The 13,030-nt window shown below is 44.1% G+C and overlaps 5 non-coding genes and 1 pseudogene across 5 annotated transcripts; 4 read left to right on the forward strand and 2 right to left on the reverse strand.

The window, feature by feature from the left end:
• The first annotated feature begins 83 nt into the window (after positions 1-83).
• trnai-aau (transfer RNA isoleucine (anticodon AAU)) lies at positions 84-157 on the forward strand. The gene has a single exon. It is a non-coding gene; the product is annotated as a tRNA-Ile (tRNA).
• Positions 158-4,747: 4,590 nt separating this feature from the next.
• On the reverse strand, positions 4,748-4,889 carry LOC138225866 (U4 spliceosomal RNA). The gene has a single exon (XR_011184276.1). It is a non-coding gene; the product is annotated as a U4 spliceosomal RNA (small nuclear RNA).
• Positions 4,890-5,004: 115 nt separating this feature from the next.
• LOC138225899 (U5 spliceosomal RNA) lies at positions 5,005-5,111 on the reverse strand (annotated as a pseudogene).
• A 2,203-nt stretch (positions 5,112-7,314) lies between these two features.
• On the forward strand, positions 7,315-7,386 carry trnag-ucc (transfer RNA glycine (anticodon UCC)). The gene has a single exon. It is a non-coding gene; the product is annotated as a tRNA-Gly (tRNA).
• A 2,421-nt stretch (positions 7,387-9,807) lies between these two features.
• On the forward strand, positions 9,808-9,880 carry trnar-acg (transfer RNA arginine (anticodon ACG)). Its single transcript has one exon. It is a non-coding gene; the product is annotated as a tRNA-Arg (tRNA).
• A 1,935-nt stretch (positions 9,881-11,815) lies between these two features.
• trnar-ucu (transfer RNA arginine (anticodon UCU)) lies at positions 11,816-11,888 on the forward strand. The gene has a single exon. It is a non-coding gene; the product is annotated as a tRNA-Arg (tRNA).
• The last annotated feature ends 1,142 nt before the right edge of the window (positions 11,889-13,030 follow it).

Raw genomic sequence — 13,030 nt, forward strand, 5'->3', positions numbered from 1 at the left:
TTACACGGCTTTCTATTCAAAGGAGGACAAAAGAAATTCCCTGAGTTCGATTTTTTGCAGCACAGAGAGGGGCACTCTCATGAGGCCGGTTAGCTCAGTTGGTTAGAGCGTGGTGCTAATAACGCCAAGGTCGAGGGTTCGAGCCCCGTACGGGCCATGTCCTCTTCTCCTCTCTTACCAAAGCTGTTAGGTTCCTTTCCGTGGTGAGATGGGTTGTCCTGCAACGCTGCCACACAGTGCCGACAGACAAGAGTGTTGCGGGAGAAGAGAAAAGTGTTTGAAGATTTAAGAGTGTCTTAGGTGGAGCCAAAATCAAGTGTCACAAATGCAAGTGGGAAGATTTCCAATGTTTAATATGGTCAAAATAAGCGGAAGTTACCAGCTGGTCCGGCACAGTCTGCCATGCTTTTGTCATATACTGTAAAGTGGTGTCGAACTGGAGCCTCACCATTTGCATATGTGAGGCTCCAGTTATACATCGATTGTCACATTAAATGACAAAAATGAAGAGAGGTAAAGCAGCTGGAGAGGTTTTCTTACAACTTTTGAGCTGACACAGTTTTGGAAAATGTTTCCTTCACGCTGCACTGTACAATATAGGCAGCCAAGAGTCTCCAAAACAAAACAGAATTGACAGATAGGAGAAAATTCCCACTCGTCCTGAAGTTCCCAAAATCCAGCACTGAGCGTAAACAAAGTGTCTTAGTAGTGTGGGAATGTTAAACCTAACCCTAGCTGGAGTTTGAGCAATCCAGCACTGAGAGTAAAAAGATGAGTCAAAGTAACGTCTAATCAGATTAGTTTCCTTAGAGCTGGTTCAGAGTTTGCTCAAGAGTTTACCTTTCACAGATGCGCAAAGAAGAATGTTGGGGGTGCAGGCTTCAAGGCGCCTTACAGCTGTAGGGAGTGATTCGAGACAATTCGTGGCGTGTGCTCGTTCCCATATACCTTACGCCCCGGGGTGCAGTGCTAGGATGACGTACAATACCGCTTGGGCACGTAACGGCGTTATATGCAAGTGCGGGACGTGAAGGTTTTCGTTTGTTTGTTTTGTTTTGCTCTGCTTTGCTTTGTTTTGCTTTCCATCGCGTTGGTAAGAGCGTAAATAAAAAGGCGATTCCTGCGTCTACCACTAATGTAAGAGCTATTTCAAGTGCGGCGTGGTGCGGCTTTTCAAATGCTCAACAGGATGACTTCGCATGCATGCGTGCTTTCATGCAGTCGTTTGTGCAACCATGTCTGCTTACGTGCAAACGGGCGTGGTTTCATGTATGCATGTATGGGCTCTTCTGAAGCACATAAAATTATTTGGAGATATACATTTGTCTTGTTTTCCTCTTAGGCTCTAGAATTGATAACTTCTTTTTCATTTTTGGCATTTTTCATCGTTTTCCAGAAAGTGGTTGCAAGCCCGATATCATGCGAAGAAACTTCAGGATTCGGGGATCAGTCAATGGATTTTCTTCAAAGTTGGATTGTTGCTCTCTGTGGACCAAGAGATGTTGTTCTATAATGTTTTTTTTTCAAATTTAAAAATATCATTTTTTCATGGAGCTTTGAAGGGGATGGATTCACCCTCCTTTAGCCAGGACAGAGCTCCAGGAGCCTGGGTAGGATTCTAGCTTTCTCCCCTTGCAGGCACCTGGCACAGAAGACATCATTTTTTTCCTTAAAATCTTTTTTTTTGTGTTCCTTGTTGTTCCAAACTTAATTTTAATCACTTTTAATTAGAGATTTTATTAAAAATAGTGCAAAAAATGACAAATTTCACACAAAATAATGTAATATAAAACGGATGTTTTTAACTTTATTGTAGTGTTTTAGAAACTAATATGTCTTCAAAAATGGTTGTTTTTCACTCCTAGGAATGAAAGCTGTTGTTAAATGATGTTTATTTTCAAATTTTGAAAAAATCAAAGGATTCTAGCTTTCTCCCCTTGCAGGCATCGGACACAGAGAACCTCATGGTTTTCCTAAAAATCATTTGTTATGTTCCCTGGTGTTCCAAACTTAGTTTTAATCAATTTTAATTTGTTATTATGTTAAAAACAGGGTAATAAGTTTCTTATTGGACTATAAATAATGTCATATTGTCTGCTATAAAACTGATGTTTTCAACTCCATTGTAGAGATTCTAGAATCAACTAATAGAGAATTAAAATAAAAAAGGGCATAAGAAGACATTACCAACAACGACCACAAGATGGAGATGTTGTCTAGACATTACCAACAACGACCACAAGATGGAGATATTGTCCAAAGAGCCAAGAAGGGCAAAGCCGCGATAAGGAGATTGCGGTCAGAATGCACATCCGGATCCCAAACAGAATCTCTAGTAAAATATGATCATTTGTGAAACAGGCAAATGAGTGTCTGCTACAATATGATTGCTACATATCTGCATTTGTTGGTTTTTAAGGAGTAAGAGTGCAGGCGGTTTAAACCTGCGATCCAGTGTGTTGAAGTATTTCACAACACTACCCCTAGCACATCTGGAAATAATTCCTCATAATGATTATTGCCCTGGGCATGTACCAAAAAATCAGTGAGCATATACATATATCGCTGTGTTGAAGCTAGAGACACAGAATAAGTGCAAACACATCCTAAATACAGTGTTCCTGCACCTTGACCTCATCCAGAATGTATCGTTTTTTGAAAGCGATTGCTGTCAGAATGCACAACTGAATCCCAAACAGAATCTCTAGTCAAATATGATCATTTGTGAAACAGGCAAATGAGTCTCTCAGGTGCCCATTGCTCATTTTCAGACACATTTATGCAATACTTTCACCATGCGTTGAGCAATAGGGATTAAAGATACCAGAGGTAAGGTTTAAAAGTGATTCTGAGGTGCAACACATCAGCGAAACAGCTAGGCATCTGAAATGCGGGGTTTGAGAGCCCTTCAGGGAACACCGTACCCTAAAGGTACCAGAAGTCCACTAGTATAAGCATTAAGTCACTGTCAGCCCTGTTGCAATGTGATTGCTACATATCTTCATTTCTTTGGTTTTTAAGGAGTAAGAGTGCAGGGGGTCTAAATCTGCGATCCAGTGTGTTGAAGTATTTCACAACACTACCTGTAGCCCGTCTGGAAATAAATCCTCATTCTGATTATTGACCTGGGCATGTACCAATAAATCACTGAGCATATATATATATCACTGTGTTGAAGCTAGAGACCTGTATGTAATATGATGCTAAAATGTCATTTTCACATATATTAATGTATTAAATGATTGCTTATGCTTTATAAACAAATCTAATTAAAATAAAATCTTAAGTTTTGTATTTATCTTGTACCATAGAACATGATTTTCTTTGTATTTCAAGCCCACAAAGTGTCCAAATGACACACTACATGATAAAAGGAAGATTATCACATGCATATCTGTATAATCTTCCTCATGAATATGCATTGCTTTCATTACCTTTTAATTTTTAAAATGAACTCAAGTTGTGTATAATGTAATAATTTAAGTAGAATAGATTCAAATAATATAATGATCCAGTGTGTTGCACTACTTCACTGCTTCACTGCTCTATGCCGTCTGGAAATAAATCCTCAGACTGCTTACTGCCCTGGGCTTGTACCAATAAATTACAGGAGCACATCTATATATCACTGCGTTGAAGCAGGAGACACACAATCACTGCAAACACATCCTAAATACAGTGTTCCAGCACCTTTGACCTCATCCAGAACGTATCATTTCTTGAAAGGGTTTGCTGTCCGAATGCACATCTGAATCCCAAACAGAATCTCTAGTAAAATACGATCATTTGTGAAACAAGCAAATGACTGTCTCAGGGGCCCATTCCTCATTCGCGCCTCTTTGCTTGCGCCGGAACACACCGACTGGAGGCGGACAACATAGTCGGCAGGATTCGAACCTGTGCAGGGAGACCCCAATGGATTTCTAGTCCATCGCCTTAACCACTCGGCCACGACTACAGCAAGCCCTGTCCCCACTGCGTTCTTGCTACAATCTTACCTGGATCGCGAGGCGCCGGCGGAAGCCTATTTCAAAGTTGTTCTCCGTTTCAAAAAACATTTCCAAAATACAAGCCTTGCAGACAGACACGCCTCAGAGGACTTAAGGGTGGCTTCATGTCGGAATGATAAAGTCTCCCCGTCCGGACATGAAAATGCCACTTTGTTACACACAAAATAAGAATCAACAACAGAGAAATGCCCACAACAGCTATACACAGAAAACATGCAGGACACTGCTCATGATGTTTCCCTAGCCGAAACAGTGCGTTTTTCCAAGCCATTTGACAGAGCCCGCCCACTGAAAACTGCAGCAGATCGTGTAAAGACGTTCAACTTTGTAACTACTGCACGCACAGGAAGCAGAATAAATTCGTCTTTTCAAACTGTCAAAGGTTTGCTTTGCGAATGCTGCAGGACATCGCACAATCTCTTTTGAACGGGGACAAACCATTTCTTATGGGGCGCATTAAGTACAGACGTTTAAAAAGCTCCACTCATGCCGACGATGCAGCATGAAGAAGCGCAACCTAACGTTTGACAGACAAAAGCCGGGCGCCGCTACGAACAATATGAAATCAAACTGACAGCACACGGCGTTTCACGCTGACTCAAAAGTGATCTCGACAGACGCTGTTCTCTGCATAACGCTGAAAGAGCTAAAGAGCGTTTCTGTTGAGACGTAACAAGCTCGTTTCTTTCTACCATGATGTTACCATGACAAAATCTGTCTTTAAACACCTTCCTCATTCTCTGACGAGACTGTCAAAAATTGCTTTCGCCGATTGCATTGCAAACCAGCGGAAGCGGGGTATTGGGAAAAGTTTTCAACTAGCAATAATCGCGCCTCGGCTAAACCTCACAGGCTACGATACTGCCACTGCGCAAAGCTGACGGTTGCCAGGCAACCGTGGGGATCCTATGGAGATCGTTATCAATCGTCTCATGGCATGTCGTTGCTGAAATGCTTCATATTTCTGTTTTCTCTCTTTGACCAGCCCAGCTGCGCCCCACCTGAAGGCAGGGAAGCACAAAAATTGCATGGAATTCATGCTCCTCTCCACGGAAATCTTTAGTAAAAGGCGAAAGATTTGTAGAGTGTGTGGCTGCACAGCTTCAGGAGCCCAGGCCGCCTTCAAAGCCTCTGACCTGCCGGTCGTGGTTGGCAATGCACCTGGCCTTACAAATGAGCCAGTGGGGCCCGTTCAGCTCCGGGCTCATCGCCTGCGGCTCTCGGCTTGCGGGCGTGCCCAATCCGTGCGATAACTCGGAAAACACCCGGCCACAGTGTGCAGGAAACGACGCACTCTGGGAAGCCGCTATGCAAAGCTAGGTCCCAAGATCCCCTGCGGCCGGACACTTCCCGCCCCCCAAAGAAAAGAGCGCCAATCAGACGGCCGGAGACCGAGGACTCGCAGAGCAGACGGCCACAATCGCCATAATAAGAGCCTAACCCTAACCCTAACCCTCGGAAATCTGTGGCGTTTAGCGTGACATAGTCTTGCAGGCATCGTGCTGTCTAACTGCAATACTATACCGCTGGAGGAAACAGTCCATCTGGCCATGAAACTCATTTGAACGTCTAGCTACAGCAACTAACTATATCATGATTTATTCAGGATGTGCGGAATTAGCACGTCCCGGAGACAGCTTCCGAAATCGTGAGCATTCTCTGGTGGTAGGGGCGTTCAAGATGGCGCTCAGGGGTGGGAGGTAAAGTTTAGTGGTTGAGGAGTTTTTTTTGAGTTTTTCATGACCTGAATGTTAATTTTTGCTTTTTTTGACTACTGAAAAATAAGGACTTAACAGTAGTTGTTTAAACTTCAGTTATAACTGAAAGAAAAAAAAACGATTTTTTTTAGATTTAAGAATTTCGATATGAGTAACACTGAGAAAAGAAAAGAGAGTGCTGGGTCTTCGAAGGAGAAATCTAAGATACCTCAATCGTATATGTTTAGCACTACAAGAAAATTGATGGCAACTAAAGGGAAAAGTGAAGCAGCTGGAGGGGACGTGGAAAGAGTGCTGGAGATGCGCTCGTACGCGAGCGCTCGCAGCCCAAGTGAGACTCAGAGGAAGAGCCGGAGTCCCTGCCCAGCACACCTGTGAAAACCCCGGCAGCCAAGAGAGGAAGGGGCGAGCTGACGCTGGAGGAGCTCCAGACCAACATCTTCAACATGATGGCACAGAGCATGGGTGAGCTGAAGGAAATGATTCGATCTAATACAGTCGCAATCGAAAGTCATAAAAAGTCCATGGACTGTGTGTTTAAAGAGGTTGAAGACTTAAAGAGTGAAGTAAAAGTTCTTAAACAAGTAAATACCGAACAAGAAAAGCATATTAAAGAACTTGAATTGAAAGTGAACGATGTAGATAGAAACCGTCGATGATGGAATTTAAAATTATTTGGAGTTAAAGAGGAACGTGATAAGGACCTTGTTGCAACAGTGAAGGGTATCTGTAAAAGGACCCTGCTGGACCAGGAGGACGTAATATCGGCCATTGACTTTGTTCACAGGCTCGGGAGAGCGAACATGTCTGAGCGAACTGAGTAAGTGCGCCCCAGATCGATTATAATACAGTTCACCAAGAGGACGGCGAGGGACATGCTGTGGCGAGCGGCGAGGGGGAATGAGTATTTGAATGGGAACAAACTGAGGTTTGCAGAGGACCTGTCTGCCGCAGACAGGAGCACCAGGAACCAGCTGTGGCCCCAGGTTGAAGCTGCCAGAAGAGAGGGGAGGAGAGCCTACTTTGTGGGAGCGAGGGCCTTTGTGGACGGGAAGGAGATTTGCTCCCAGTGACTGCTCAGTTAATGATTATGTTTGGTTTTATTTGTTATACCAGTATATACTAGTGTTTCTTTAGTGTTAGTTTGGAATGGTGTAGTTAAGTGTTAAGGACTGTTATAGTTCTGGTTCTTTGAAAAACTCAATAGTTTAGACAGTCTTAGAGTTAGTTATTTGCTTTTGTGTATGTCTTTCTCATGAATGCCAGAGGTACTCGAAATGTTGTTAAAAGAAAAACTGTGTGCTGAGTTTTATTTTTTACAGGAAACGCATGCATGTTGAAACTAAAGTTTATAAATAATTGAGAAATATTAAAGCAAGGAAAATATGATGCGTGTAAAATATACAATTTGATCACATAATTACTTAATTACCTCTGGTAGTTAAATGCTTTTTTCTGCTGTGTTTTTTTTCTCTTGTACATGACTCTGATCCTCTTGTTGTATTTGTATTTGTAAATTCTGTTTAATAAAAATTTTTTTAAAAAAAGCATTCTCTGGTGGTGTCCTGCAGGCTTCCTGCGGGCGTGCATTGGTGGTATAGTGGTGAGCATAGCTGCCTTCCAAGCAGTTGACCCACGTTCGATTCCTGGCCAATACAGTGGTGAATGTTTTCAAATGCTGTCATGAGCCTTGGATTGTGACTAGCAAAGCGAAGCCTTTTGAAAGAGCTAAAGCACTGCAAAACGGAATTGAGGGAGAATCTTACAGGGGATTCTGAGCGGTGTCTGCCTACACGCAGTCTGATACGGGTGCTGAAAGCTTGAGCTACTCTCAATGTCATGCTGCCTTTTCCCGGAGTAAATCTGTTACATTGAAAGAATGCTTCTCGCAGGTTCAAAAAGGGACCCTTTGTTAATTGTAGAAATCAATGATTTCGAATGAATTCTGTATGCGTTAAAAGACAGCTATACACAGAAAACATGCAGGACACTTCTCATGATGTTTACCGAGCCGAAACACAGTGCGTTTTTTCAAGCCATTTGACAAAGCCCGCCCACTGAAAACTGCAGCAGATCGTGTAAAGACGTTCAACTTTGTAACTACTGCACGCACAGTAAGCAGAATAAATTCCTCTTTTCAAACTGTCAAAGGTTTGCTTTGCGAACGCCGCAGGACATCGCACAATCTCTTTTGAACAGGGACAAACGATTTCTTATGGGGCGCAGTAAGTACTGTTACTGTCACTGCACGATACCGACGTTGGCCTACTATACCATGTTCAGCCACCGCTAGAAAATGTACGGCTCTAGCACCAGAGCAAACAACAGGAGGGCCGACGTCGAACAGGCACACGTGTCAGACATGGAGAGCGATGAGAATGGGATTCGAACCCATGCGTGCAGAGCACAATGGCTTAGCAGTCCATCACCTCAACCACTCAGCCACCTTGTCGGCGAAACTGGGCTGTCCGGACATGGGTTGGCGCGCTCCAGATGATCTTTTTCTTTTTTTTCCCCTCGTACTCGAGGGTCATTTTCCTGTTCCACATGCGATTTCAACATTTTCCTTGGGAGATGTCAAGCCAGCAAGCCACTGCTGTGGTTCAGTGGCCAGTGTGGAGTTCAGTGGCCCTGTTGTACACAGAAAGCACATTGAGCTCCTTGGACGTGAAAAGTTCCAGATAAAAGCCATTTGTCATCCTTTCTCTTGGTGTCGATGTTGCTATTGTATGTAAAGGTGGCAACTTGCTCAGCGAGCAGGCGGAGCACACACCGAATGCAGATGTGTCTGAGTGGTGTGTCCAAGTGGCTGCAAAAGGACAACCCTCCCGGGGCGCCGTGGCTTAGTTGGTTAAAGCGCTTGTCTCTTAAACAGGAGATCCTGAGTCCGAATCCCAGTGGTGCCTTCTTTGTTCTGTCTTCTCGAACAGAACTGGTCCTTACAGACAACCGCCTACGGCTAGACTTAATTAAATGCAAGTATTCATTTCCTGTCTTTAACGCGACTTGTTTTTCTTAAAATGGATGGAACTTGCAAAACATGAAATACAAACATTGCTAATCAGCGCTAGCGGCTGGCAAAAAAAAAGAAGTCAGCAATGATTTTTTTCTTTAACCTTAACCCTGCTAATGGAGAAGAGTTAAACGACCGAGTCTATGCAGCTTAAACGGTGCTCATGTCGGGTTCTTAGCTGAAAGGGTGGTAAATCACGCTCACCCCAGTCCTTAATCTTTTAAAGAGGATACAAAATTGAACCTAGTCGCCACATCACATACATCCTGTTCAACGATAAAAAGGTGACATCTATCCTCGATCCAGAGTAAATCCCACGTTGAGGGCATCTTTTTTTTTCACTTTACCGTGAATCGGGCTCGGCTGCACAGAGGAGAGAGCAGAGCAATGAGGTCACGGGGACAGGGGAGTCACACGCTGGCGGTTTAAACACGCGGAAGAAAACTGAGGGATCCACAGTATGTGGACCCTCCGTGCGCCATCAGTCCACACTCCGGACTCTGAATCCTGCCATCCGAGTTAAGATCTCGGCGGAACCTGAGGCGCAGTTCCTTCTTAAAACGTAATCTGGTGAGCATTTCTAGAATCGTACTTGTATAGATGCAGCCTTTAATGTGTTGCTAGGTTAAAATTGATGACTTCTTGAACTTCAGTAGGCAACTGCCCTCTTGATTTCGGATTTAATTTCTTTATTACAGGGGCGCTTTTATGAAGACAGAGTCATGTTCAGGTACTTTGCTTGATGGAGGAAGCATATTTCGGACTCTGTGATCTGCTCACCTGGAAAGGTCTGCTGTACTACTACAAGAGAGAAGTAGAGTCTGGAAGAATGGACAATTTTATGATGCTTTGGAAGATTATGTTTTTTTTTTCTTTGAAATCGAAATGAATCAGAATATCAGTGCAAAAGACAAACTCTTGGTTTGGTTTAAAGAGATATGGTTTTAAAACAGACAAGATGTAGAAAACAGGTGTTTCTCACTTTTGGAAAAGAATGGACCGGGGGTAATATTTTACTAGTTGCAGTGCTGATCTCACTGGGTTACAGTCCTGCAGTGTCACATGAGGGCCAGTGGCGCAATGGATAACGCGTCTGACTACGGATCAGGAGATTGCAGGTTCGACTCCTGCCTGGCTCAGGTCGTTTTTAAACGCATCGGGCTACTCCCTAAGTAGTCTGTGCTACTTACTGCATTGCAATCGTACCCAGTAAGAGATTTCCTTCATGTAAATGAACTGCACCTGACAGCTTTAGAAAAACACCTGGGCTCAGTACGGTGCTGAGAGCTCAGCGTTGCTGTTCTAATTAGCACGCACTGCATCGGCTATGAGCCCGAACCTTTCAATTATTCCGATCAGTAAGTCAACACGTAGTCCACATGAACGGTAGAAATATTCTCTTGTCTGTCTCTTGTTTGTATAGAACTGAATGTCCCTGACAATGTACTGTTAGTTTTAATTGAAGAACGGCATTTGTGTTCAAATATACCAGACAAGTTTACGTAACTGCTCATGCGACACTCAGTTGTAATTAGTCAAGAAATAAAGTCGAACAACAGCTGCGGGTTTGATTCTGAACGTATGAGATTGCAGCGCCTTTTACTTTCATTGACAAATGATAGAGATTCGAAGAGAGATCCTTCAGACCAGCAAGCAAACCCACGGCTATTTCGGTTTTCTATCTAGGCAACGTTGGTGTCTGCAATAGCATACATGAAAGCGTGATGCAATTTCTGTGGCTACATTTGTTGCACGTCATGCACAGTAAGAGTGTTTCTTACACCAAATAAAAAGTCAACAATTAGCGATCACGCCTTCTCCTCAGTTAACCCACTGAAACCCTTGCTGTTAACAGTTCTTTACTGCGTGCTTTACCAGCACCTACATATCGTGTCGGTTCTTTCAGCTTTATTCATTAGGTTTTCAAAGGCATAAGTAGAGCACCAGAGGTTCGAACGCAAAATGCGTGGTTATCTGAAGAATTGATTTCCACGGCAGCGGGTCCAAACGATTTCGCGTTGTTATAGTACCAGGAAAGGAGAAGCGGCACTTCGCCTCTGCCGCGCAGGCACAAGGCGACGTGCGGCAGACGCCGGAGTCGGCAGGTTTCGACTCTGCGCGGGGAAGCCCCAACGCATTTCGAGCCCATCACCTTAACCACTCGAGCACGACAAATGCGAGCTCAACGCCGCCGCATTCCTCCTATAATCAAACACGGACTGCGAGGTGGCTGCGGAAACCTTTTTAAAGTTGGTCTTCGTTAAAAAAAATACCTTTCACAAGATTCGTGCCGTCAGACAGACACGCCTCAGAGGGTTTAAGGCTGGCTTCACGTTCAAATGGTAAAGTCCCCCAGTCCGGATGTCAAAATGCAACTTTGGCAGACAGAAAAAACATCAACAAACCAAAAATGTGGACAAGGATTTTACAAGCTGCACCACACTGCACTTTCAAAAGCATTTACATTCGTGTTAGACGCAGGAATTGCCTTTGATTTGCGCGCTTACGAACGCCATGGAAAACGAAACAAAACTAAAGCCCTCAGCTCCTGCACTTGATTATAATGCCGTTACGTGTCGAAGCAGGAATTTACGTCATCCTACCACTGCAACACGGGGAATAGAGGGAAATGAGCACAAGCTACGAATTGTCTCTAATCAGTCCCTACAGTTGTAAGGCGCCTGGAAGCGTGCACCCCCATCATTAATCTTTGCGCATTTGTGCAAGGTAAACTGTTTAAGCTGTTTAAGGCTTAGAAGCAGCTGACTGTTTCACTACCTAGCTGATTACTGTCAGTCAGGGAGCTCAGAGGTGAAAAGCCTGTCTGAGAGACAATTCGCCGTCGATCAGTTCAATATGTTCCGTACCAGCTCGGCGCACCTGAGATCATCTTGGTAGCCGTGTAGCTCAGATGAGTGAGAGCGTGTGTGTGTACCACCGTGATTGGATGCCGGTCCTTCTCAGGTCACAGTAAACCTTCTGCTGCCTAACTTCCCTAATTTTGGGGATCCCTTTGAAAAAGCAAAGGAAAACTAAACTGGCTCTTCATCAGCGTGATCGACCCAATCCAGTGTGCCCCAGTGGCCTAATGGATAAGGCACTGGCCTTCTAAGCCAGGGATTGTGGGTTTGAGTCCCATCTGGGATGCTCCTGTCCCATTTTGAGCATACAAATGTCCTTGTGATTTGCAAAGCTGCAACCCCACCTTACTCAGTGAGCATCTCTGCTTTTCTCTCACATACAGTTGGGAGAAAAACTTTTGTAAACAGCCCTTCAGAATGATGTGGATTTCTGCATGAATGGCTCCTAACATGTGATCTTATCTTTATCTAAGTCATAATAATTAATAAAGAGAGTCTGATTTCACAAACAACACACGCCCAACATTTGACATTGCTGTTTCTTTATTGACCAAATGGTTTAAACAATCAAGGTCATTGATGGAAAAAGTACGTGAACCCTTATATTAAGGAGCTAGTGGAACCTCCTTTATGACAAAGACCTCAACCCCCACTTTCTGTAGCGGCTTGTCAGACCTGAGCAGCGGTTAGGAGGTATTTTGGCCTATTCCTCTATGCAAAACTGTTTCAGTTCATGTATATTTTTGGGATGTCTTGCGCTGAATGGCCTGCTTCAGATCACGCCACAGCACTTCAATGGGATTGGGGTCAGGACTCTTACTTGGCCATCCCAACATACGGAATTTCTTCTGTTTCAGCCACTCTGTTGTTGATGTACTCCTTTGTTTTTGTCATGCTGCATGACCCAGCGTCTTTTGAGTTATAGATCACAGGCAGACACCCTGACATTCTGCTGTAGAATTTCCTGATACATCTCGGAATTCATCGGTCCCTCGATGATTGCAAGCCGTACAGCCTCCGCCATGCTTCCCAGGTGGGATGAGGTTTTGGAGTTGGTATGCGGTGCTTTGTTATCTCCAAACATAACGCTGTGCACATTTACCAACAAGTTCAACTTTTGTCACGTCTGTCCACAGAACATTGTTCCAGGAGTTGTGGAACATCCATGTGGTCTTTAGCAAACTTGAGAGGGGCAGTGGTGTTTTTTTTTGGGGGGAGAGCAGTGGTTTCCTCCGTGGTGACCTCGCATGATCACCACTCCTGTTCAGATTTCTTCTTATGGTGGACTCATGAACACAGACGTAAGACAAAGTAAACCACCTGTTTGCTAGATCCCATCCCCACTCAGCTAGTCAAAGATTCCCTCGAAGGACTGGCAGGACCTATAATTAGTATGATGAATGCATCGCTTGCGTCAGGCGTCGTACA

This window comes from Lepisosteus oculatus, unplaced genomic scaffold (genome assembly GCF_040954835.1).
Source record: "Lepisosteus oculatus isolate fLepOcu1 unplaced genomic scaffold, fLepOcu1.hap2 HAP2_SCAFFOLD_106, whole genome shotgun sequence".
Taxonomy (NCBI): domain Eukaryota; kingdom Metazoa; phylum Chordata; class Actinopteri; order Semionotiformes; family Lepisosteidae; genus Lepisosteus; species Lepisosteus oculatus.